The 25,927-nt window shown below is 36.4% G+C and overlaps 1 protein-coding gene across 2 annotated transcripts in view; it reads left to right on the forward strand.

The window, feature by feature from the left end:
- Window positions 1–25,927, forward strand: part of LOC140515413 (uncharacterized) — a 145,596-nt gene that overhangs the window by 105,991 nt on the left and 13,678 nt on the right. Inside the window, exon 5 of one of the 2 annotated variants that reach the window (XR_011971017.1) lies at window positions 12,171–16,895. The exons of the other annotated variant lie outside the window; for it this stretch is intronic. The gene's annotated coding sequence lies outside the window, so the exon portion shown is untranslated. Of the gene's footprint in view, window positions 1–12,170; window positions 16,896–25,927 lie in introns of those variants that run through there. 2 annotated transcript variants of the gene reach the window in all.

The following is a 25,927-nucleotide window of genomic DNA, read 5'->3' on the forward strand; positions in this document are numbered from 1 at the left end:
ATTATTCTTAGGACACAGAATTAGAATTAAAATCTTGGAGCACAGAATTAGAATTCGTTTTTGAACACAGAATTACAATTTAAGTCTTAGAACATAGAATTGGAATTAAAATCTTGGAAAACACAATTAAAATGATTACTAGAACACAAAATTAGAATTAAAATACTAAGACCCAGAATTAGAATTAAAACCTTGGAGGACAGAATTAGAATTAAAATCTTAGAACACAGAATTCGGATTAAAGTCTTAGAGCACAGAATTCTAATTAAAGTGCTGGAACACAGAATTAGAAATAGTGATAGAATGCAGAATTAGAATCAATGTCTTTGAACATAGAATTAAGTTTAAAGTTTTAGAGCACCGAATTAGAACTTAAACCTTAGAACACAGAATTAGAATTAAAGTCTTGGAACACAGATTTAAAATTAGTCTCAGAACACATATTTAGATTTACTCTGAGAAAACAGAATTACAGTTAAAATAGTGGAACACAGAATTAGTGTTAGTCTTAGAATATAAAATTAGATTTAATCTTACAACTCAGAATTATAATTAAAGTATTGGAACACAGATTTAGAATTAAAGTCAGAGGAAAAATCAATAGAATTAATCATAAAACCCATAACTAGAATTAAAGTCTTGGACACAGAATTAGACTTAGTTTTAGATCTCAGAATTAGAATTAAAATCATAGAAAGAAGATTTAGAATTAAATCTTAGAGCACTGAAATGGAATGAAAATCTTAGAACTGAAAATTAGCATAAAAGTGTTAGAGCACAAAATTAGGATTAAAATCTTGTAAAAGAGAATTAGAATGAGTCCTAGAACACAAAATTAGGATTAATTTTTTAGAGCACTAAATTAATATTAGTCTTAGAATACAGAATTAGAATTAAAATATTAGGACACTGAATTAGAACTAAAGTTGTGGACCCAGAATTACAATAAATATTACATCACCGAATTAGAATTAAATCCTTAGAACACATAATATGATTTAAAATCTTAGAACACAGAATTATGATCAAAGTCTTAAAACACAGAATTAGGAGTAAAGTGTTGGGACACAGATTTAGAATTAGTCTTAAAACACAGACTTAGAATTTGTCTTAGAACACAGAATCACAATTAAAGTCTTAGAACACAGAAGTTACACTTGATGTTAGAATACAGAATTAGATTTAATCTTAGAACTCAGAATTATAATTTAAGTTTTGGAATAAAGAATTAGAATTGAAGTGGTAAACACAGAATTAAATTAAAATTAGTCTTAGAACATAAAATTATAATTAAAATTTTCAAACTCAGAATTAGAATTATTCTTAGGAAGAAAAATTAGTATTGGTCTTAGAACACATAATTCGAATTATTTTTTTTTATTTTATTTACTAAAGTTTTAAACATTCATTTCCACAAAATTTTGAGTTCCCAATTTTCTCCCCATCTCTCTCCTCTCCCCACCCCAAAACGCCGAGCTTTCTAATTGCCCCTTTCACCAATTTGCCCTCCCTTCTAACATCCCTCCCTTCCCTTATCTCCATCTTCTCTTTTGTCCTGTGGGGCAAGATAAATTTCTATACCCCATTACCTGTATTTCTCATTTCCTAGTTATATGCAAGAATGATATTCAACAGTTGTTCCTAAAACTTTGAGTTCCAACTCCTCTTCCTCCCTCCCTCTACACCCATCCCCACTGGGAAGTCAAGCAATTCAATGCAGTCCGTCTTTGTGTAGTTTAGCAAATGACTTCTAAAACAGCCATGTTGTGAAAGACTAACTATATTTCCCTCCATCCTATCCTGCCCCCCGTTTCTTCTGCTCTCTCTTTTGACCCTGTCCCTCTCCAAGAGTGTTGACTTCTAATTGCTCCTGTCTCCCATTGCCCTCCCTTCCATCATTCCCCCCCCACCCTGTTTATCCCCTTCTCCCTCACTATCCTGTATTGTAAGAAAGGTTTTCATACCAAAAAGAGTGTCCATTTTATTCCTTCCTTTAGTTGAATGTGATGAGAGTAAGCTTCATGATTTTTCTCTCACCTCTCCCCTTTCCCCCTCCACTGACAAGTCTTTTACTTGCCTATTTTATGAGAGATAATATGCCCCATTCCATTTCTCCCTTCTCCTCCCAATATATTTGTCTCTCACCCCTTAAATTCATTTTTTTAAGATATGATCCCATCCTCTTTGACACACCCTGTGCTCGCTGTCTCTCTGTCCCTCTCTCTTTATATGTGTGTGTGTGTGTGTGTGTGTGTGTGTGTGTGTGTGTGTGTGTGTAATCCCACCAACTCCCCAGATACTGAAAAATGTTTCAAGGGTTGAAAATATTGTCTTTCCATGTAGGAATATAAACTGATCAACTTTACTAAGTCCCTTGTGATTTCTATTTGCAGTTTGCCTTTTCAAATTTCTCTTGAATCTTGTGTTTGAAAGTCAAATTTCCTTTTCAGCTCTGGTCTTTTGATCAAGAATGCTTTAAAGTCCTCTATTTCATTGAAAGACCATTTTTTCCCCTGAAGTATTATATTCAGTTGTGCTGGGCAGGTGATTCTTGGATGTAGTAGTATTTCCTTTGACTTCTGGAATATCATATTGAAGGCCCTTCGATCCTTTAATGTAGAGGCCACTATAGCTTGTGTTATCCTGATTGTAAAGAAACAAAGAATTGTTTCTTTCTAACTGCTTGCAATATTTTCTCCTTGACCTGGGAACTCTGGAATTTGACGACTATGTTCCTAAGAGTCTCATTTTTTGGATCTCTTTCAGGAGGTGATCAGTGGAATCTTTCAATATTTATTTTGCCTCCTGGTTCTAGAATATCAGGGCAGTTTTCCTCGATAAATGCATGAAAGATGATAACTAGGCTCTTTTCTTCATCATGGCTTTCAGGTAGTCCCATAATTTTTAAATTGTCTCTCCTAGATCTATTTTCCATGTCAGTTGTTTTTCCAATGAGATATTTCACATTATCTTCCATTATTTCATTCTTTTTTTGTGTGTGTAATTTCTTGGTTTCTCATAAAGTCATTAGCCTCCATCTGTTCCATTCTAATTTTGAAAGAACTATTTTCTTCAGTGAGCTTTTGAACATCCTTTTTCATCTGGCTAATTCTGCTTTTGGAAGCCTTCTTCTCCTCGTTGGCTTTTTGGACCTCTTTTGCCAATTGAATTAGCCTATTTTTAAAGATGTTATTTTGTTTCAGCATTTTTTTGGGGTCTCCTTTGGCAAGATGTTGACCCGCTTTTTATGATTTTCTTGCATCTGTCTCATTTCTCTTCCCAGTTTTTCCTCCACCTCTCTTACTTGATTTTCAAAATCCTTTTTGAGCTCTTCCATTGCCTGAGCCCACTGAATATTTATTTTGGATCTTTGGGATACACAAGCCTTGACTTTTATGTCATTCCCTCATGGTAAGCACTGTTCTTCCCCATCAGAAACGATGGAAGAAGATATCTGTTCACCAGAAATGTAACCTTTTATAGTCTTATTTTGTTCCCATTTTTTGGGCCTTTCCCCAATAAGTTACTTGACTTTTGGGTCCTTTGTCAAGAGTAGGGTATACTCTGAGAATCTGTGAGATCTCGGTTCCTCCAAGGTGACACAATCAAGCGTGTACACTGGTCTGGGAGCAGTAAGAAATTTCTGTGCCCAGAATCTTACCAGAGTTTCTTCTTCACAACCACCTCACCTCCAGTTCCACTGAGCCAGCACCTGGGCCTGAGATTCAGACAAACTGCAGGGGCAGGGCCGCCATTCACTGTGAGGTTAAGATCAGGGGCTGCAGGGCCTCTACACGGGGCTGAAGTAAGAATCAGCTGCTCAGTGCCCCCAGGAGTTTTACTATCCAACAATGGATGCAGGCTGCTGGAGGGGCTGCTATAGGAACTTTTGCCACCTACCCGATGGAATCTCTGTGGGCCTCACCCAGAGGCCAGAGCTATGAGAAGGCCCTTCTCCTTCTTGGCCAGTTGAAAAAAAAAACATGTCACTGACCTTTGGCGCCTGTAGATTGAGGGATCTGCAAACCGCTGCTACTGTGACTGGAGATTCTGCTCCCGAGGCCTCCTCGTGTCCTCCTCCCAGAGCTGTGCCATGCTTCCAAAGCTGGGCTGGGTTCCACTCTGAGTACAGTGTGTAAGAGGTTTCCTGTTGGCATTTCAGGTCACCCTGGGCTGGAAATCTCTTCCACTCTGTTGTTGTGCGAATTCTTCTGCTCTAGAATTTGTTGAGAGTCTTTCATTACAGGTATTTTATGGGCTGTGGGGGGAGAGCTAGCATATGTGTGTCTTTCTTGGCTCCACACTCTTCTAATTATTCTTGGAAGACCGAATTAGTATTTAGGTCTCAGAGCACAGAATTGGAATTATGGGCTGAGAGAGCAGAATTAGAAATAAAATCCTAGAACACAGAATTGGATTTAAAATCTTAGAACATAAATTATAATCAAAGTCTGAGATCACAGAATCTGATTTAGTACTATTAAATAGAATTTGTATTAGTCTTAGAATACAGAATTACAATTAATGTCTTAGAACACAGAATAAGAATTAAAATCTAAATCACAGAATCAGAATGAAAGTCTTAGAACACAGAATCAGAATTAGTCTCAGGACACAGAATTAGAAATAAAATCTTAGAATATAACATTGGCGTTTAAGTCGTAGAAGAGAGACTTAGAATTGCTCTTAGAACACTGAATTAAAACCCTAGAACACAGAATTAGATTTAAAGTCTTAGAACATACAATTAGTAATAGTCTTAAAACACAGAATTACAATTAAATTTTGAGAAAGAACATTTAGAATTATTCCTAGAACAAAGGAATTAGAATTATTTTAGAACAGAGAATTAGAATTAAAGTCTTAGAGCAAAGTATTTGAATAAAAATCTCAGAACACAGAAATAGAATTAAAGTCTTTGAACACACAATTCGAATGAAGTCTTAGGACACAGACTTAGTATTAAGTCTTGGAACCCAGAATTCAAATTAGTCTTAGAACACAGAATTAGAGTTAATGTCTTAAAACACAGAATTAGAACTAACATCTTCAAACACAGACTTAGAATTAAAGTCTCAGAACACCTAATTAGAATTAAAATCTTAGAACACAGAATAAGAATTAGTCTTAGAGCACGGAATTAGACTTAAAGTATTAGAACACAGAAGTACAACTAAAGTCTTAGAACACAGAATCAGAATCAAAATCTAAAAGCACAGAATTAGAATGGAAGTCTTAGAACAGAGAATCAGAATTAGTCTTAGAAAACAGAATTATAGACTTAAAACACAGAATTACAGTTAAAGCATTAGAAGTTAGAATTCAAATTAAAGTCTTAGAACACAGAATTAGAAATAGTCTTAAAACACAGAATTACAATTAAACTCTTGGAAAGAAGAATTTGAATTAGTTTTAGAAAACAAAATTAGAATTTGTATTTAGAACACAGTTTTAGAATTAAAGTCTTTGAACACAGAATCAGATTTATTCTTACAAAACAGAACTAGAATTAGTCTTAGAACACAGAAATACAATTCAAGCCTTAAAATGCAGAATTAGAATTAAAATCTTAGAACACGGAATTAGGATCAAAGTGTTAGGACCCAGAATCACTGTGCCATCCTCATTTTCATGTACTTTGTACCATGTATTGTGGTGGTGGCTAGAATGATCGCTTTCGAGTGACCATGGGCTTCATATAGGAAGCCCAATGGTACTCTGAGGATCTATTCAGTTACCACATCTTTTCCCTATAGATTGTTTCCCTTTCCTATCTAAACTTCGTGCAGGACATATTCCAAGACACTGGCAAGTGCTTCTAGTGTCTGGGGCTTCTTTGGGTTTTTCTACTCACAAAATCAGAGCTAAATTATTTCTGGGGTCATATTTGTCATGGAGTCTTAGTGAGCCTTAAGAGATGCATGAGGACAGTGTTTAAGGCTACCAAGTCAAGTCTGAGCATAAGTTTTCTAAACTAGTGAAATGAGGAGGAGAGGTTTGGCCTGAATTGTTTTCTTCATAAGGGGCAAGAATTCAAAGGAATCAAGTAGGCCTATTTCTACTGAGGTCTTCTCCTTAGACCCCCAGTGCTCTCCCTCTAGGCTACTTGAGCTGTCTGCTCAGAGGGAAAGGAACATTTTTGACTGGGGTCATTGGGAGCTGCCTCACTGCAAAGAGGCTGAGGGTGAGCGTGGTGACCAAAAAAAAAAAAAAAAAAAGATGGAAGCAGAGGAAAGTACTTTGAAAGATAGTGGTTTCTCTTGCCCTCTGAGTTTAGGGTGTGGGGAGGAGGATTCCAAGCTACTGTCTAGTTCTGACATTCTGTGTTCTATATTACATGGTCATTTCCAGCTCTTATAATTCTGTGACCACAGATCAGATAAGGCAGGAAACCACCTGCAATGGTTTCCCAGATGCAACTTTCTTTAAAATGTAATTTTATTTTCAATTCCAAATTCTTTTCCTCCCCCTCTTTTTTCCCCACCTATTGAGAAGACAGGAAATAATAGGACCCATTACAAATAAGTATAGTTATGGAAAATAAATTTCCACATTAGCTATGATCACAACAATACAAAAAGAAAGAAAACATGTTTCAATCTGTACTTGGAGCCCTTCTGTTCTCTATCTGTAGGTAGATAACATACTTCATGCAGTCCTTGTGATTCACAAGGCTGATTGCATCTTTCAAGCTGAGAAAATTTCTCCGTGATGAGTTTATTGAGGGCCTGGTGGAGAAGCCATAGATGTCCACAAGGAGTGAACCACTGTGTATCATTTTGCATCACTGTGGGGATACAAAGAAAAACCCCTTCCCCCCCCCCAAAAAATAAAAAAAAACAATCCCTGCTTGCAAGGAGGTTGCCATAAGTTGGGAGAGACCACAAGGATCTCATAACACACAAGCCAAATATAAGATAGTAAATTGGGGGGGGGGGGGTTAATCTGAGAGGAAAGCACTAAGATGGAAACTGAATGCCTTCTTGGAATAAAAGGAATTGTCCTGTTTATTGTTCTTCATCAGTGGAATCTGAAACAATGCAACATCCCAACTATACTCAAATTTTTATCATCTTCCTGCCTACAGCCAGTTTCCTTCAGACCCAGCAGAGGAAAAAAGTAACATGTGGTAACTTTTCTGCCTGCATAGCAATCTGGAAAATTCTTTAAATTAAATTTTATATTGCCTTTTTCTCTAACAAATGAAATTTGACCATGCATTTTGATAGACTAGTAAGTCAGGGTTTTCTGTAATTCTTTTTGTTTCTATAATTGGTTAATTCAACTTGGGTTAGTATTGCTGTCAATTCCTAGGAAAGAGCTGATTTAAAGACAAGGAAATCTCTCTTCTTTCTTTTGGACTTCTGCCTAGAGCATGATTCCTAAAAAGTCATGAGCCAGGGGGAGGAGGGGCCATCTTCAGGGAAGACTAGAAATCTATTACCTTTTGAGATAAGATGCTTTGTTCCCGCTGGGTTTGCGTCATTATCCATCAAAGGGATAGCTCTACTGAAATCTAAAGTAATGGAATATTGCAACTGGGGTGCAATACTTAAAGCCAATTCAGTTAATCTCATGCCTTCGTCCAAGAACTAGTGAATCTCTACACTTCACAGCAAGTGCCTGTTTATAGAAGAAATACTTTAAAAACTTGCATAAAAAATATACCATAACATAATCTTTGAGATCTAGCTTGGTGACAAATCATCCGGTGCGTTTCTTGAATTCAAATATATGGTCCATAATCTACCTTGTTCATAACCATAAGGCTTCTATTGTCATCAATTGATAAAACATGCTGAATTCAGTCAAAAGCAGCAATATTTCACCAAATGTCAGACTGCTGAGGATATGCGTATTGTTGAAAACTCATGAAATGAAACACTGCCATCTTTATGGATATAGATTAAGAACTAGAAATTTGATAACTTCTAAATGGTATGGATGAATGGTGTGGACCTCAACAACCTCATTCTCACTGAGTTTATTTGTAATACAAATTAAACCCACACAAATCATCAGAATTCCATATACTACAAAAGACTCAGCAGGAAGAAATAATCCTCTTGCAAAACCGCAAACTAAACAAAATGCTTAGGAGCCTCCCTGATTAGGTGAACTCATAATATATGTGAAAACAACGACAGAGCACTTGATGCAAAGGAAGACAAATCTAAGCACCAAAAGAAATATCAAGTCCTCCTTGTATGCTCAGCCAATGAAAATGACAATTCTACATAAGTTAATTTGCTTATTTGGTGCCACACCAATCACACCACCAAAGATTTATTTTATAGAACTAGAAAAAGAAGTAGTCAAATTTATCTAGAGACAACATAAAGTCAATAATTTGAAGGGAATCAATTATCTTAAAATGTGAAGGAATGCAACAAAACAACACTGGAATTTAAAATATAATACAAAGTACTGATGATGAAAACAATCTTTTAGTGCCTGACATGGAGGGATGGATCAGCGGAATAAATTAAGTAAACTATAGGTAGCAGGAAATGATCACAGTAATGTAGTGCTTGATAAACCAAAAGATCCAAGCTTTGGCAGCACGAACTCGCAATTTCACAAAAATTTCTGGGAAAACTGAAAAGTAGTTTGGCAAAATTAAGTATAAATCAACATGTCACATCATATGTCAGGAAAGGGTAAAAATGGATACATGATTTTAATGCAAATGGTGATATTATTAGCAAATCTGTGTAGCAAAGCAAAATCTACCTGTCAGATCTAGGGGTAAGGGAAGACTCTGAACAGAGCCAGAGGATCATAGGAAGTGGAGCAGATAATTTCAATTACACAACATTAAAAAACTGTCTGGTGTAGAATTAAAAAAAATTAATGTAACCAAAATGTGAAGAAAACAGGAAGATGGTCAAATTTGACAGCAGTTTCTCTAATGAAAGATGCTACTTCTGAAATAAAGAAGGAACTGAGCCCATTTTACTTTTAAAAATGTGTCGTTCTCCAATGGAAAAAGAATTTGAACAGGCAATTTTCAGAAGAAAGAACCAAAACTATCAGTAATCCCATGGGAAAAAAAATCTGTGACACTATTGATGAGATAAATGCAAATAACATCAACCTCACACCGATTAGATTGACAAATATCACAGAAAAGGAAAGTGACAAATGCAGGAGGGAATGAAGATAAATTGGGAAAGTAATGAACTCTTGGTAGAGTAGTGAATTGGTGTACCCATTCTGGAGAACAATATGGAACGATTCCTACATAAAACCATGTAAAATCTTTCACTCACCAATAGGTTTGTATATGAAAACCACAAATTTTGGAGGGAAAGGCCAAAATTTGGAAACTAATTCACTGTTCACGGAAATGTAAAGAATTCCAACCATTTGGGAAAGCAATCTGAAATTATGCCCAAAGAGTTATACAACTGTTAATATCCTTTGACTCATCAATACTACTATTAGGAATCTTTCTCAATGTGATTAAAGAAAAAGGAAAGAACTTTTTCGTTCTCAAATATTTATACGTCCTCTCTGTGTCGTGACAAAGAACTAGAAATTGAGGTGATGTCCATCCGTTGTGGAATGGCTAAATAAGTTGTGGCATGTGGTTGTGATGGAATACTACTCTGCTATAAGAAATAATGAGCTGGTTGACTTTACAAAAATGATGGAAACACCTGCATAAAATTATGAGGAGTAAAATGAAGGGAACCAAAAGATTGCTGCATACAGTAACAACAATAGTGTTCTAAGAATAACTTTGAATGACTAATGTAATTTTGAATATTAGCAACAGTAAAATCGGCAACAAAAGGCCTATGAAGGAAGATGCTATCCATATCCAGAGAAAAACTGACAAAGCGAAATCTGTATAGTATGATTTTACTTTTATACATATTTGTGCCTCCTAATAGACTTTTTTAGAGCAGGCTGGGGAGGGAGAGGTTCAAAAACTAAAAAGTGTATGGCAGAGAACAAAAAAAAATTAAAAGTAAATACAGAAAAGTGAGATAGCTTTAAAAATGAAGTGTATTATTTATTGTATGACTTTTCCAAAAAGTAAACAATGTGAAATGTTAATTCATGGTTTTATCCTAAATCCTCTTTTTTATGCTGTGCTTTGCACATGAAATGGCTCTCCTTTTTGCTTTTTTGCATTTAAGTTCAAAATGAAAGGAAACAAACTACTTAGTAACAGCTAAGGAACAGACTGGTGAATTAATGAAATAGATTTGGTCCACAAGACACAATATTCAATGACTATGGTAATCTACTGGTGATAAACCCAAAGACTCCAGATTCTGGAATAAGAACTCACTATTTAACAACACTGGGAAAGCTGGAAAACACTACGTCAGAAACTAAATTCAAAATAACACTGTATACCGCATAACAAGATAAGATCAAAATAAGGACATCATTGAGACATAAACGGTGATGCTATAAAGACACGGGGAAAGAAAGGAATAGTTTACCCGTCAGAGCTATGGAGAAGGGAAGAATTTATGACCAAGCAAAAGACAGAAAACATTATTTTTTTTTGAGGGTTTAACAATCACTTTAACCAAGCACATATATCATTCACCTGTTTCAGGGGAGTCGCCACCCTAAACTTCAAAGAAAATTGTGTTCAGCCTTCATTCCTGAAGAAGACCATGCCATCAGAGAAATGATGAGATGACTTTCACTTGACTATGTTTTGAATGAGGGAAAACTCTGCAAGGTCACCAACCTCACTTCTCCTCCAGAGTCATCTGAATTACTGGAGATGACCAGGTTGCACTAGCCCCTTTAGGCCAAAGTCAATGCAGGTACTAACTTAGGGTGAGGTAAAGCCCTTTCATTGAATAGGCCTATTTAAGAAACAGCCAGGGCATTTCTCCCTTAGTGAGGCAAAGAAAGGAAGACATCAGCCTTGCAGAGAAACAGCAACAGTTACTATTGATAATCACTCATATAAATATATGTAAGATACAAATATAAATTTAATCCCTCCTAAGTGAGGAGGGTTCAGAAGAGAGGTTTTAAGCAGGGACCCACTGATATCTGAACCTCAGAGTGTAGTTAGTTTAAGGTTCCAGGAAAGTAAAAGAAAGGAAGGGAAGAGAAGGGAGGGAGGGGAATTTGATTCTTGAGTAGGGTGTCAGGCATTGGTCTATGCCTACTTTCCATCTCACTGTTGTTCCAATTTTCCCAGCACTTTTTATCAAACACTGAGTTCTTATTCAAGAAGCTGGGGTCCATCGGTTTATCAAAGAGTAGACTGCTATATTCATTGACTACTATGTCTTGGGCAACTAACCTATTTTACTCATCTAGCCTTCTGTTTCTTAGTCAGTACCAAGTGGTTTTGATAGTTGCTGATTTGTAATACAATTTGAGATCTGGAAGAGCTAGGACACCTTACCTAGAATTTCTTTTCATTAGTTCCCTTGATATACCTGGACCTTTTATTCTTCCAGATGAATTCTGATATTATTTTTTCTAGCTCTAAAATATAATTATCTGATATTTTGATTGGTATGTCACTGAATAAATAAATTAATTTAGGTAGAATTGTCATTTTTATTATAATGTCTCAGTCTACCCACAAGCAATTGATGTTTTTCTACCTTCTTAGTTTTGACTTCATTTGTGCAAAAAGTGTCTTGTAATTGTGTACATATAGTCCTTGGATTTATTTTGGCAGGTATACTCCCAAATATTTTGTACTGTCTACCCTGGCTTAAAATGAGATTTCTCTTTCTATCTCTTGCTCTTGGGCTTTGTTAGCAATATATACAAATGCAGAAGGTTTGTGTGGGTTTATTTTGTAAAGTTAAACTTTGCCAGAGTTGTTTATTATTTCAAGAAGTTTTTTATTTGATTCTCTAGGATTCTCTATATATGTAATCATATTATCTCCAAAGAGTGATAACTCAGTTTCCTATTTGCCTATTCTAATTCCCTCAGTGTTTTTCTTCTCTTATTGCTAAAGCTAACATTTCTAGTATCATATTGAATAACAGTGGTGACAATGGGCATCCTTGTTTCACCCTTGTTCTTAAATTGGCCCTATTTTTAAAAACTTTTTATTGAAGTTTTCTGTTTCTTACTTCACCAGGTTATTCTGTGTATCTCTTACTCTCCTCATCCTTCACAGTCGTGTCATGTGATGAGGATTTTTTTCATTTCTGTTGTTTTAGGAAGGGGAAAAGAGGGAGCAGAACAGTTCCATGCCTTCAGGAGAAGGTGTGCAGTGTGTAACACCTTTGGACTTCTCACCTTCTGGCAGGGTAGATTGGTGGCATTTTCCCATTTTTCTTTTTAGTACCACTTGACCTTTAAGATGTTACAGATGCTTTTAAATTTTTATGTGTCATGGTTTTAAATTGTTGTAGTTACTGTGGATATGTACTGTTTTCTTGAGTCTGCCTACTTCACTTTGTATCAGTTCACAAAGAGTTTTCCATACTTCCCTGTACTCATCACTCCCATAGTTTCTTAAAACATCATAATAGTATTCCATTATTCAGGTTCCATATGGTGTTTAGCAGTCATTTCCCAGTTGATGAGCATCTTTATTTATTCCAATTTGTAGCTGTGATAAATATTTTGGAATACATGGAGTCTTTTTTCTCATCAATGGCTTCCTTGGGGTGTAAGCCCAGTAACCGAGTCTTTCCTTTAAAGTATATGACATTTTTGTAACTTTCCTTGCATAGTTCTAAATTACTTTCCAAAATGATTGTCATTTCATGGCTCCACCAGCAATGTTTTTCTGTGCCTGTATTTCCACCTTCCCTCTAACTCTGACTTTTCATTTGTTGTCCATTTTGCCATGTTGCAAATGAAAATACAAATGAAAATACAAGAAAAATAAAACAAGCTGAAAAAAAAAAACAACAGCTATGCTTCAATCCACCCTCAGACTTCATCAGTTATCTCTCTGGAGACAAATAGCATTTTTTTTTTAACTAGGGAAATGGAATTGTCTTGAATCATCATCTTGCTCAGAGTAGTTAAGTCTTTCACAATCAAACAACATTACAATATTATTGTTGCTCTCCACATTTTCTTCTGGCTCTGCTCATTTCACTCTGCATCAGTTCCTATATGTCTTCCCAGGATTTTCTAATACCATTCTGTTGGTCATTTTGTACAGCTCATTATCATTCCATCATACTCATATGCCCCAATTTGTTCAGGCAGTCCACATTTGATGGGTATTCCCCTTATTTCGAATTCTTTGCCACCACAGATAGAGTAGTTGTAGATACTTTTCTATCAATAGGTTACTTCCCCCTTTTAAAAAAAATCTCTTTGAGATACAGACATAGCAATGTTACTTCTGGGTCCAAGGGTATACATTTTTGTAGCTCTTAGAATGTCATTCCAAATACTTCTCCAAAATGATTAGATTAATTCACAGCTCAAAAAATTGTGTGGCAGTTTCCCATTGCTTCCCATCTCCTCCAGCATTTGTCATTTTCCTTTTCTATGACATTAGAAAATTGAATGGTTGTGAGAAGATACCTCAGAGCACTTTTAATTTGCGTTTCTTTTATCAATGACGATTTAGAACATTTTTTCATGGGATTGCTTTAAAAACTCTTTAAGTTCATTATTAACTTGAATATAAAAAGAGAAAAAAGAGAAAATTTCCATGTACACAGCACAGCATAAATAGAGCATTGAATAAAAAACCATGAATTTCCATTTCAAACCATTTACTCTTGAAAAAGTATGTAAGAAATACTGCATATCATTTCTAAAAGCACACTGTAATTTTGTGTTGCTTGCTAAATTTTCTTTTGCTCTCTGATATGCAATTTTTATTTTTTCTCCTCCTGACCTCCCCTCCCCACTAAAGAAGGCTACTATTACACACACGTGTGTGTGTGAAACTATACTACACATGCGTATATTTATCATCACTCTCTGTAAACATAGATAGTACCCCACCATACAGGTCCTTTGTAGTTTCTTTGAGAATTTGGTAGGTACATTCATAAATATTTATTTTATATTTTACATACCTATTTTCAATGGAATTGCTCATTTTAATTCTTCCTGTATGGTTTACATACTGCGATACTGCTAGTTTATGGGAATTTATTTTAAATCCTGAATCTGTACTTAATTGATTGTTGCATTTCAATTTTGGTTGACTTCAGAATTTTCAAAGTAAATTATGTCTTCATCCACAATGAGTGATAATTTTGTTTTTTCTTTGTTTCTGCTTAGTCCCTCATTTGCTATTTATTGTCTCATTACTATTGCTTGCGTTTCTAAGATTATATTAAACAGGACAGACACTCCTGTTTGGATAAATCCATATACAGATATCCCTCTTTTCTATCCCTCAAAACATGAGAAAATGAGAGTTGCTCCTTCTTTATGAGAGACTCCACAAATACAAGGGTACCAACAACAGCTCAGAGGATCTAAATCCTCACAGTCACGTTATTACTATCATTTCTGTGGGGAAGGTGTCCATAGTGGTTTCTCTCCCCAGAATTAATCATTTCGCCCCAAGCACCTTAGGTGGAACCAGTCAAAGTCACAGGCAGCAGGGAACTAGTTAGGGAATGACTCTGTCCTTGTTTATCTACCCTCAGAGGTGAGTGGACAAATATGGTGGAAACATACAGGGTGTGAGAGGTAGATGCCTGAAAAGACAGTGGCTCAGGGGACAGATAATATACTGTAGCTGATGAAAGAAAGGAAGGAGAAGTTCAGATTAGGGGAAAGGCAAGTCACTGAGCTCTGACTATGAGAGACAGATAAGGAATTGGGGTAGGGGAGGAGATTATCATTTATTAATTATCCATTTGATTAATTACTTTTTAATTTTAATTTGATATTTTTTGGGTTAATATTTACTTGTTTTTAATTTTCAGTTAAATTAATTGAATAATAATGCCTGTCTCCTGCTCTTTCCGTTGATGATTTCCTTGATTTACCAGATTTGTGACATGTCCCATTATTTGACCACTGGCAAGGGCCCCTCACCTTCCCATGAGTACAGTATAGAGTACATTAATACTCCTGAGGTGGCCCAGGTCTGAGACCTCCAGGGGGCTGTAACACAAAAGGGGAGTACACTGGTGGAAATAACCCTGGTGGTTGCCCCAGGAGGGTACCTCGTGGTGTGCTGGGTTTGTGACCCAGGCATACCTGAAGGACAGGTGCAAGGTTGTCCATTTAACTCCAATCAAGGTCCCCAGCTCCACACACCCCCAACCCCCATCCTTCCAGCAGAGGAATATTTCACCTGCAGCTTATGATTTCTGAGTGAAGAGACAAACAAACAGGATTTCAGCCCTCTGCCTGATGACTGGCCACCAAGCTAAGTCTCCTGGGGTGAAAAGAGCAGTTTGGGACACATATTAGCAGATACTTTAATGGCACCAAACACACCTTTTGTAAATTCTCTTCTTCAAATGGCATCTCCAAAATAGTAAGCAATGCCACTCACCAATGTGGAGCCTTCCTTCCACTCATGCTTCCTCCTCAGATTTGGGAGAAATTACAGCCAGAAATTACATGCTGTCCTTGTGGCTGTACAAGCATTCCCTTCTAGCTACAAACATGCAATGAAATCTATTGGTCATGGTTGGTAGACTTGAGGCTTGATTATTCCCAGTTGTAATAAGAATAGATGCCTGAAGCTGTCCCATAAGCTTGCCAGTGGATCACAGTTGTAATTCTACCCTCATGAGTAGCTTTCTAGGTTAATATTGAGTTACCTGTCCTTTACTGCAGGTCTGTGTTCCTTTGGAACCCTGGCTGAGTTGCTCTTTATCTATGCATGCCCTCCTGTCTTTCATTTGGTTATGAGAGTCAACGAAACTTTTTGAGCCATTCCAGGGACTCTGAATGCAATGAAAAGATTCACCCAAAGTCTACTCTATGTTTGCATGATACCAGCCTCCAACTCTGCATTCTATTCTCTCATGTCACTGAGCTACTCTATTTCTCTAGAAGTTCTAAGACTAAAGGTATAATAAGGAAGCGTTTGGTTTTCTTATGTTAAATTTAGAATAACTTCCCTTCAATGGAAAGGTTCCTCTATTAATCACTTATTATAACTTTATTGACCTGAACTGAATTCTTTGGGTTCCTGTCCATATAATACTCCATCCTAAAGGAGTTACTTCCTTTCCCCAGCTTTGCTTCTTGCATATATGAGAGGTTTGAATAGATATAAAAATCAACATTTCAGCACCAAACATGATATAAATCTTTAGGTATCCTGTCGTGGAAACAAGTGAATTCAATAATAACTACTTGTGTATCAGAGGGAGCTTTGGGTGACATAGCAGCTCTACCACCCTGTGGTTCTCAGGAAAATATTCTGCCTAGAAGAATCTGATGGGAATCTCCTCATCCTCCTCCACATCTCTGATGGTTATCATAAGCCTCCATGTATCTAAGATTGTCATCAAAGAGACAAAAGACAAACTGTGCATAAAACCTCTGTCCACGGTGATCATTTCCCAGAAACCTCCTTTCTACAGTTGCTGTGCTAAAGAAAGAGAATAATGATACACATGAGCCCAGATGCCCTTTGCTCCCAGAAGACGGGTCTCAAAATACCACATACCCATTGACAACGAGTCTGCAATGCTTAGAAAAGAGCTAATGCAAACTTTAACAGAATATTTTCTCTACTTTCCATTCCAAGGTCTGGTAGGGGACAGAAGACAAAGGGCAATCTTCAGAAACATTTTCTTTCTGGAAGAGCTGAGACTATTAGCAATGATTTCTTAGCCTGAACAAATTAGAGAAAACACTCAGTGTATGATGGTCAAAGAAAATCTGACTTATTAGTTTCGTTTTTGTTTTAGTTTTACTTAAACATTTTACATTATTTAAAAGACACCTTTCATGGAGTGATATAACTGGCAGATATTTGTAATGTTAAGAACCCCACATCCTTCATAAAATATTTTTAAAATTTTAATATTTATTTATTTTTGGTTTTCAACATTCATTTCCTTTCATTTTTTACTTGGTATTGGCTTTAATGAAATTTATATGAAATTTCAAAAAAGTTATGTCCTATCTTTCCGCAGATGGGATATTATACAAACTACTTTGAGCAGGGTCCATAAGTACTTAATAAGAAATTCCTCCACTGATTTTTTGGCCTGGATTCTCTTTTTTTAAAAAAAATTTAATTAATTAATTAATTTAACTTTTCAACATTCATTTCTACAAAATTTTGAATTCTAAATTTTCTCCCCATCCCTCTCCCCCCCCCAAAATGCCATTCATTCTGATTGCCTCTTCTACCAATGTGACCTCCTTTCTAAAAACCCTCTCCTCCCTAATCCCCATCTCTCTATTCGACATCTCAAAATGTATATACTGTAGACAGCTAGGTCACCCTACAGTGAGACTAGATTTGAATTCAAATCTGACTTTAGAGACTTGCTGTGTGAGACTAGGAAAGTAACCTATCCTCTGTCTACCTCAGTTTACTCAAATGTAGAATGAAGATAATAGTAACATCTACTTCATAGTGTTTTTATGAGGAACAAATGAGGGGATGCTCATAAAGTACTCAGAGTAATGCTTGGCACATTGTGGGCACTTACTAAACCCTTCTTCTCTTCTATGAATCTCAACATGCCCCAAACTGACCTAATGCCTCGTAAAACCTGCCTTCTTCCTATCTTCCCGATTATAGTACTGGGTACCAAAATCCACCCAGGCCCTAAACCTAGATGTCATCCTTGACTTCTCACTTTCTCTCAAACACACCTAGATCTTTGCTATCCCCAAAGCCTGTTGGTTATACTTTCAAAGCATCTCTCACGTGTTCATTTCTCTCCTTTCACAGTCCCACAAATCCACCGTAGGTCTTCATCACTTGTAGCCTGAACTATTTTAATCACCTGCCAGTTGGTTTCCATCTTAAATTTGTGTGCTCAAAGGAGGATTCTGAAAAGATAGCAGAGTAGTTAAAAATCACTTAAGGCTCTCTACAACTTCTCCACAAAAAATAGAGACCATTCCCTCAGAGTGAACATAGATCAGCAGAAATAAGTAAAAGTTGGGGGAAAGCTTCAGTCCTCATAAGACAGTGTGAGAACACCCCTGGAAAGATGAAACCTGCCAGGGTGGAGGGTTGGCAGGAGTGAAGTGTGAACATCTTCAGGCAGACTCAAGGGAAATTAACAAACTAAAAGCCCTGGAGGCAGTTAGGTTGGAGGCAGCCTCAGCCTCAGGTACTTTCTCTCCATGGATGGGTGTGGAGTTGGAAAGGCTGAGTAGCAGAAAACTGAAGGACCTTTCAGTGTTGAGGGACACCAGATGAGGTGCCAGGTTGTGGCTGTGGGGAAGAAGCTGGAACATATCTGGTGAGTGTGGTACCAGAGGGGCCAGACCTTGCTGGCTGTTGGCACTTACAGGAAAACATAGTCCCTGATTTCATTTTCAAGGCAAAGAGGTCAGTGGAAGTTAGCAGCCACAAGACAAACCACAGATATTAATACTGTCTATGGCATAGTGCAGTCTTGAGTTAGAGGTAAAGAGGTTCAAGATAGGGTACTGGGGCAGAGTTCAGAAAATAACAAGGAAAAGGCCCTGGGACTTGGGGCATCACTCCTTGTACCTCCAGGTCAGAACTTTCTTTCTATAATAACCTGGTAAAATAAAATAAAACTAAACTAAAACAAAAATGAGTGCACAAAGGAGAAGTATCCCAAGCAAAGATAACTAATATGGAGACAAAAAAGATCTGGGGTTCATATTCAGAGGAAGATAGTAGAGCTAAAAAAAAAGCCACTCATAAACTTTAAGTGATCACAAGACCAAAAATAGGTGTTTGAAGAAATGTAAAAGGAATTTTAAAATGAAATAAGAGAGATCAAGCAAAAGGCAGGGAAAAATAAGAGCCATCCAAGAAAACCAAGAAAATTATAAAAAGAAAGCAAACCAAATTTAAACAGAAAAATGAGTATTTAAAGAAGAAATAATTCTGTGAAAAGTAGTATTGAGCAATGGGAAGCTAACAACATTATAAGACAGCAAGAAATGATAAAACAAACCCAAAGATTAGAAAAAATAGAAATAAATATGAAACATCTCATCAGAAGACAAAACCTAATCTAGAGAACAGAATGAGGAGAAACAATGCAAGAATTGCGGGACCAATTGAAATTTATGACCAAAAAAGAATCCGTATGCAATATCACAAGACATTATTAAGGAATATTGCCCTGAAGTTCTAGAATAAGAAGATAAAGCAAAGTGAGAAAAAGCATCCACCAATCAAGACTTGGAAGAGATCCGAGGAGAAAAATTTACAGGAATATGGTGGCCAAGGTTCAAAGTTCATAGATTAAGAAGACAATATGGCACTTATCAAGAAAAAATTCAAATACCTTAGAGCTACAATCAGGATTACACAAGACCTTGCACCTTCTATGCTGAAGGACCAATTTGTTGAGCAAACAGTTGGGGTTTAAATCAAGGATACTTTACCTAGTAAAGTTTAGTATGATTCCGAATGAAAAAAATGGATACTGAAGAAACTGAAAGACTTTTTGATATGTATGACAAAAAGAGAACTTTTGACATAAAGAAAACTCAACCACCACAACAAAAGAAAAATGCATATAAAAGATTCAGGAGAAATAGAAGGTACATGATAAAGACCCGTTATAAAGGTATCAAAAAGGTCAAGCAGTCTACATATTATATGTAAAAGTGTTATCAGTATTCTTATGACTGCCGTAATTATTTAGATAGTGTGAAAGAAAGACTTGGGCTAAGCTGTGCATGGAATGGTAATGTTAAAAAATAAAGCTGTGTACGGAGAGATAAAAAGGAGTAATTATCTCATACAACTAAGAAAGAAAAGGAATAACTGATCCAGAAGAAACAAGAGTGGGGAAGGCGATGTTAACACCGCAACCTTACTCTCCTCAGAAATGGGTTAAAGAGGGAATCACATTTACATCTAGAAGAATATAAAAGTCTTCTAAATGTTGGAAGAAATGTAAGGCTGATGGGATAGTGTAAGGGAAGGACTTTTGGAAAGTTGTGTAGATGAAGAATTAGGAAAAGCTGGAGATAAGGTGCAGCTCTTAGAAAAACAGGAAGATTAAGGTGAAGGAGGGAAGAGGAACTCTTAGAGCAGTGAGTAGATTAAGGAACAAGAGGACAAGGTAGAGGGTGGAAGTAAATTAGAGTGAGGACAAATTGGATAAATAGGGCTAGAAGAATAGTGAGGGAAAATAGGATGCAAGGAAAAACATAACAAGTAACTATAATTTAGAATGTGAATGGAATGAATTACTTCATAAAACAGAAACAGAGAAATATCTGCTACTGGCTAAGAAATGGAGAGGTGGAATACTGAAACAGAGGTAACATGCAATACACAGTAGTAAAAGACTATAGTAATTTTCTGTTTGACAAATGAAAAGATTTACGTCTTGGGGAGAAGAATACATTATTTCATAAAAATAATTGGAAAAGCTGGAGAGTCGTCTGACAGAAATTGGACCTAGACCAAGGTATTAAACCATGTGCCAAGATAAGGTCAAAATGGATAAATGACCGAGATATAAAGGGTAGATATCACAGGAAAATGGAAAGAATATGGAACATATTTTCTATCAGACTCATGGATTAGAGAACAATATATGAAGACAAAAGAGAAAGACAGCATTGTTGAGATTGAACATGGATAATTTCAATTATTTTAAATTTAAAAGTTCTTGTAGAAATAAAACTAACATAGCCAAGATTAGGAGGAAAGCAGAAAATTGGAGGAAAACTTTCATATACAATTTCTCAGAAGTCTCATTTTTCAAATATATAAAAAAATTTGCCAAATTTTTAAGAATGTGAGTCATAACTCAATTGATCAATGATCAAATTGCATGAACAGGCAGTTTTTTAATGAAGAAATGAAAACTACTTATAATTATATGAGAAAATACTCTAAACAATTACTGATTAGAGAAATGCCAGTTAAAATAACGTTTAGACATCATCTTACATCTATCAGACTGACTGAACGGATAGATACTCTTCAACTCGGTAATGACTAAATATTTTGTGTGTATTATGTTTTGGCTTGTTATATGATTTCTCCCATTCATTTTAGTTCTTCTATACAGCATAAGTATAGTGAAAATGTGTTCAGTAGGAATGCATGTGTAGATTCTATATAGAATTGCATGCTGTCTCGGGGAAGGAAGGGGGAGGTAGATGGTAGATAAGGAGAAAGAAAATCTAAGTTTTATGGTAGTGACTGTAGAACACTAAAAATAAATAAAATTAATCTAAAAACAAAAAACAAAACAAAAAAGAATATTAATCATTCAAGTGAAACCTTCCAAAAAATTAATGTTCGTTAATCCCAGGCCTAGTATCATGGTGACCTGAGTTAAAATTTGACTTCAGATATTTACCAGCTTGTGACCACCAGTCAGTCACTTAACCCTGATTGCCTCATTTTCTTCATTTGTAAAATGAGTTGGAGAACAAAATGGCTAACCATTTCAATATTTTTTCCAAGAAAATCTCAACCGGGTTCACAATGAATCAAAAATGACTTAAACAACTGAAAAAAAAAACCATGACAACGGTCTCTTCATAAAACATAATTAAGAAACAAGTGAGAAAAAATTCCTATGTTAATACTGGATAAGCATACCTTGTACTGGTAGCAGCTTCTAAAGAATAAACCACTCATTTCTGTCCCTGTACTAAATTGATTTTCATTATTTCAGTGTCAAGTTCTTTCGCAACAACTTCTAGCTTGGTTTGATTCTTTTAAAAATATGATTAGTGGTGAGTAAAATGGACTTAATTCAGAAATATTTTAAAATGATTATTTTTTAAATTTTATTTAGCAAATTGCTAAATGATAATTACAATGAATGAAATTAAACAGACGTTCCAAACATTCTTCCAAGCATTGGAAACCAACACAATAAGAACAAGAGGAAAAAATTTCAACTTCTAAAAGTGTTGTTGTTGAGTCATATGTCATGTCTGATTCTTCTTGACCCTGTTTGGAGTTCTCTCAGTTCATCTTACAGAAGCGGAAACTGAGGCAAGCAAAATTAAGTGACTCACCTAGGGTCACAATAGCTAGCAAGTGTCTGAGGCCAGATTTGAGCTCAGGAAAGCAAATCTTCTTGATTCCCGTGAATACTGGACCACCTAAATGTCCCTAGCCTATAGTAAAAACAAATGCTTCCTGCCTGACTGACTGATATTATATCCAGAATGGAAAACTCCTGAAATGTAACAATCAGACCCTGGAAGTCTATAGGGGCTGGTGTAGTAGCCCTAAAGGGGCTCTGACACATTACGGTCAAATATCAAATTTCAACGTTTTATTTCATAAATTTCCTTCTAAGTGGAGCTCAGCCATTTTCTGTAATGTACCTCTTCCAAAGTTTGCTCTTGTGAATGAAATTGTACTCATGAGTAACATCAACATTTAAATGATGGACCAGTTACACTGCAGTATGATGCCTGTTCAGTATTGTCTCCACTGCTATTAAGTTTTAACCTACAACATATCTCCTGTGATAAGACTCTGAATTCCCATTTACACTAAGGAAATTCATTGCTTCCTTTACTTCACAAATCATCAATTTCATTTGAGTCCCTTCTAGTTACCTGAAGAGTGAGTGAGTAGTCAAATGTATAAAATGTCCAGCAAAAATAGTGTTTGGAAATGTTTAAAACATAATACTAGCTGTAATATCTGGAAGAGTCCTAGGAAAATGGGTGATACACAAATTTTTCAGTGAGGTGTAGTATCAACAAAGACTGGATTACATACCAAAATGTTCAGTAATCATTCAGTAAAAGTTTCTTAAGCCTCTACTAACTTCGAAGTATTACTCCGTGTATGGCAGATGCAAAAAGATAAATAAATCAGGCCCCATCTTGGAAAAATTTTAATCCCCTTGGCAGATACCAGTCTTTTCAAATGGAAAATAACATTGCTCCGGAGATGATTAAACTGTGCTCTAGCTGTATATAAACCACCTTAATTAAGGCTAGATAAAAAGTGAAATTTTTTCTCTTTTATGTGCTTTTTAATCTAGTAACAAAAGTCAATCAAGGATGGAATTATTTTCAGTGTTTCTGGCCAAAATCCGTTTCTAAATTTCTTATCTAGCCTTAATCACTATGTGTGTATTGCCTCAGTCAAAATGAGACCTGGGAAAGACCTTAATTTATACAACCCGAGGTGTCTCACAGCATTCTGGGTCATCCTAGCAGTCCTCATTTATGTCTTACCACTGTACTCAGGTGGCTCTGGAGGAGAAAGTGAGGCTGGTGACTTTGCACAGGGTCCCACACTCTAACCCAGTTCACATGAAAGTCATGGAATCACCTTCGTGATGCTGTGGTATTCTTCAAGAATAAAGGACAAACAATGACAATAATAAAAACAAACTTGATAAACTCCTGAAAATTGATCAATCAGTTCTTGCAAGCCTTTGAGAGCTGATTCCCCCCAGCACAATTGTCTGAATCACACTTTGGTACTTATTTCATAAACTTCCTTCAGTGACCGGAACAGCCATTTTCTTCTCTTACACCGGTTTTTCCCTTCTAAAAGTGTAACATTAATATTGCCCAGGGTCAGGCCCTGTAGAGTGAAGCCTGCTCCATGTTCACTCCACTGCTATGATATCTCTACCTTTTTCATATCACTGCTGACAAGGTTAAGGCTGTAAGTATTAATTTAACTGGTGATGATTTAGTCTGAATTTCCATTTTAACTGAAATAATTCACTACACACATCAGTTCATAAATCCAGGGTTTCGTTTGTCCACATTCTACCTTTCTAAACAGCAAGTGAGTTTTCACAGTGCAAAAATACAGGAAAAACGGATTTAAAAAGGGAGGGTATGTAATACTAGAGTTTGGGCATGCAATGGCAGACTAGAACTGTAACATCTGAACTGGCCACAAGGCGGCAGCCGTGCCCCAAAAAAGTGCTTCAATTAACTGTAACCTTAATTTTGGACAGCAGATGGCAACGAAAGACCGTTTTATCTAACTCAAAGTCATTTGCCTGTTTACAAAACTTATTAAAGCACTCCATATATTCTAGGGGCTGCTCTAGGTGCTGAGAGTACAAAGATAAAAATGAGGCACTCTACGCAAGAAAAACATATACGTATGTATTTCTTAAAAAAAAAAAAACACCAAAAAAAGGCAGTGTAATGGGGTGGGGTCTAATAATTAGAGGGGATCTTATTAGACTAAATTAGTCATTTATTAAGTGTCCACTGTGTGTCATACACTATGCTCAGTACCATGGATGGAAAAAAGGGCTAAAATATTTCATTCCTCAACTAGCATACGATGTAATTGCAGAACAAAAAGAAAATAAAATGAAGTTATAATACAAGATAAATAGGAATTAATTTACATAGGACGAGCCCTAGAATTGAGAGGCTTTGGGATAAGCTTCAATTCAAAGATGAGTTGTTGACTGCAATTTTAAAAAACTTTGAGAGCTCACAGTGAGAAATAAGAACAAAAATAATTTCAGGTTTGTTGGATTGGCAGAGACAATGACTGGAACGAAGTGATGGAGTATCATGATGAGGGAACATCAAGGAGGATGAAGTGGTCTGAACTGTGTTTTAGGGAAATCACTTTGTCGGCTGACTGGAGGATGGATTGTAGTGAAAGGAGACTTGGGGAAAAGCAGAGAGACAAACAAGCTTTTCAAGTGCAAGAGAAGTGCATGTATGAGGTGATGAAAGCTTTCAGTAGACAGGTGACACTGTTAGAGGAGATAAGGGTGAACAGTGTATAGACTTTGCAAATGTGGCAATAAAAGACTTTAGACATAGTTTTGACATGTGGAGTAGAGATTATAAATAGTCGCGGATAACATCTAGGTTGTTAGCCTGAGGGACTGAAAAGTGATGGTGGAGTCTATAGTAATACAGACGACAGGAGCAGATTTAGGAGAATTGATGAGTGGTTGTATATATGGTGAGTTGAAGATTTCTATTGAACGTCCCATTCTAAATCCCTGAAGGGCAGGTGAAGTTGCAAGGTTGTAAGTAGAAGTGAAGGTGAGTAGACAGGTTGAGGCAGGATAGGACGAATTAAAAATCATCAAGGCAGAGGTGGTTATTAAACCTAGATAAGTTGATGAGATCAACAAGTGAAACAATAAAATGAGTGAAGAGAAGAGGGCCAAAGGTGGAACTGTGTGTGTCATCTGCACTTAGAGGACATGATCCACATAAAGATCTAGTAAAGGACAATGAGAAAAGCAGTCACGTTAATAAGAGGAGAATGAGGAGAGTGCCGTCCGTGGAAAGGACAAAAAAACCTAGAAAGAAATGAATATCAAAGAGCAAATGTGATCAGCAGTCTCAAAACTATAGAGAGGTTGGGGAGAATGACGGCTGAGAATATCACATAGGATCTGGCAACGAAGAGGTCACTGGTACCTTTGAGGACAGTAGTATTGGTGCAATGATAAGTTTGGAAGGCACATAATAAAGGGTTTGAAGAAAGTGGCAAGTGAAGCAGCTGTAGCAGAAAGACATTTCAAAGAGTTTAGTCAAAAAAGGAGACAAGGTACAGGTTGATAGAGGAGACTGAAGAAATGAGTGGTAGCTTTTTGAGGGAGGGGAAGGCATAAATATGTTTGTAAGCAGTAGGTAATGAACTGGTAGAAAGGGAAAGTTTCAAAATAAGTGATAGAATGAGGATGATAAAGGAAGCAATGTGTGTGTTCGTCCTTCCATACTGAAGAAGGCCATGCCATCAGAGAAATAATGACATAGTTTTCACTTGACTTTATTTTGAGTGAGGGAGGGCTGTGCAGGTCACCAGCTTCATGTCTCCTCTGAGCCATCTGGATCCAGTGAACAGATATTCATCAAGATGACTGGAGATGACCCAGGATGAGGGAATTGGGATTAAATGACTTGC

Source organism: Notamacropus eugenii, chromosome X (assembly GCF_028372415.1).
Source record: "Notamacropus eugenii isolate mMacEug1 chromosome X, mMacEug1.pri_v2, whole genome shotgun sequence".
Classification (NCBI taxonomy): Eukaryota; Metazoa; Chordata; class Mammalia; order Diprotodontia; family Macropodidae; genus Notamacropus; species Notamacropus eugenii.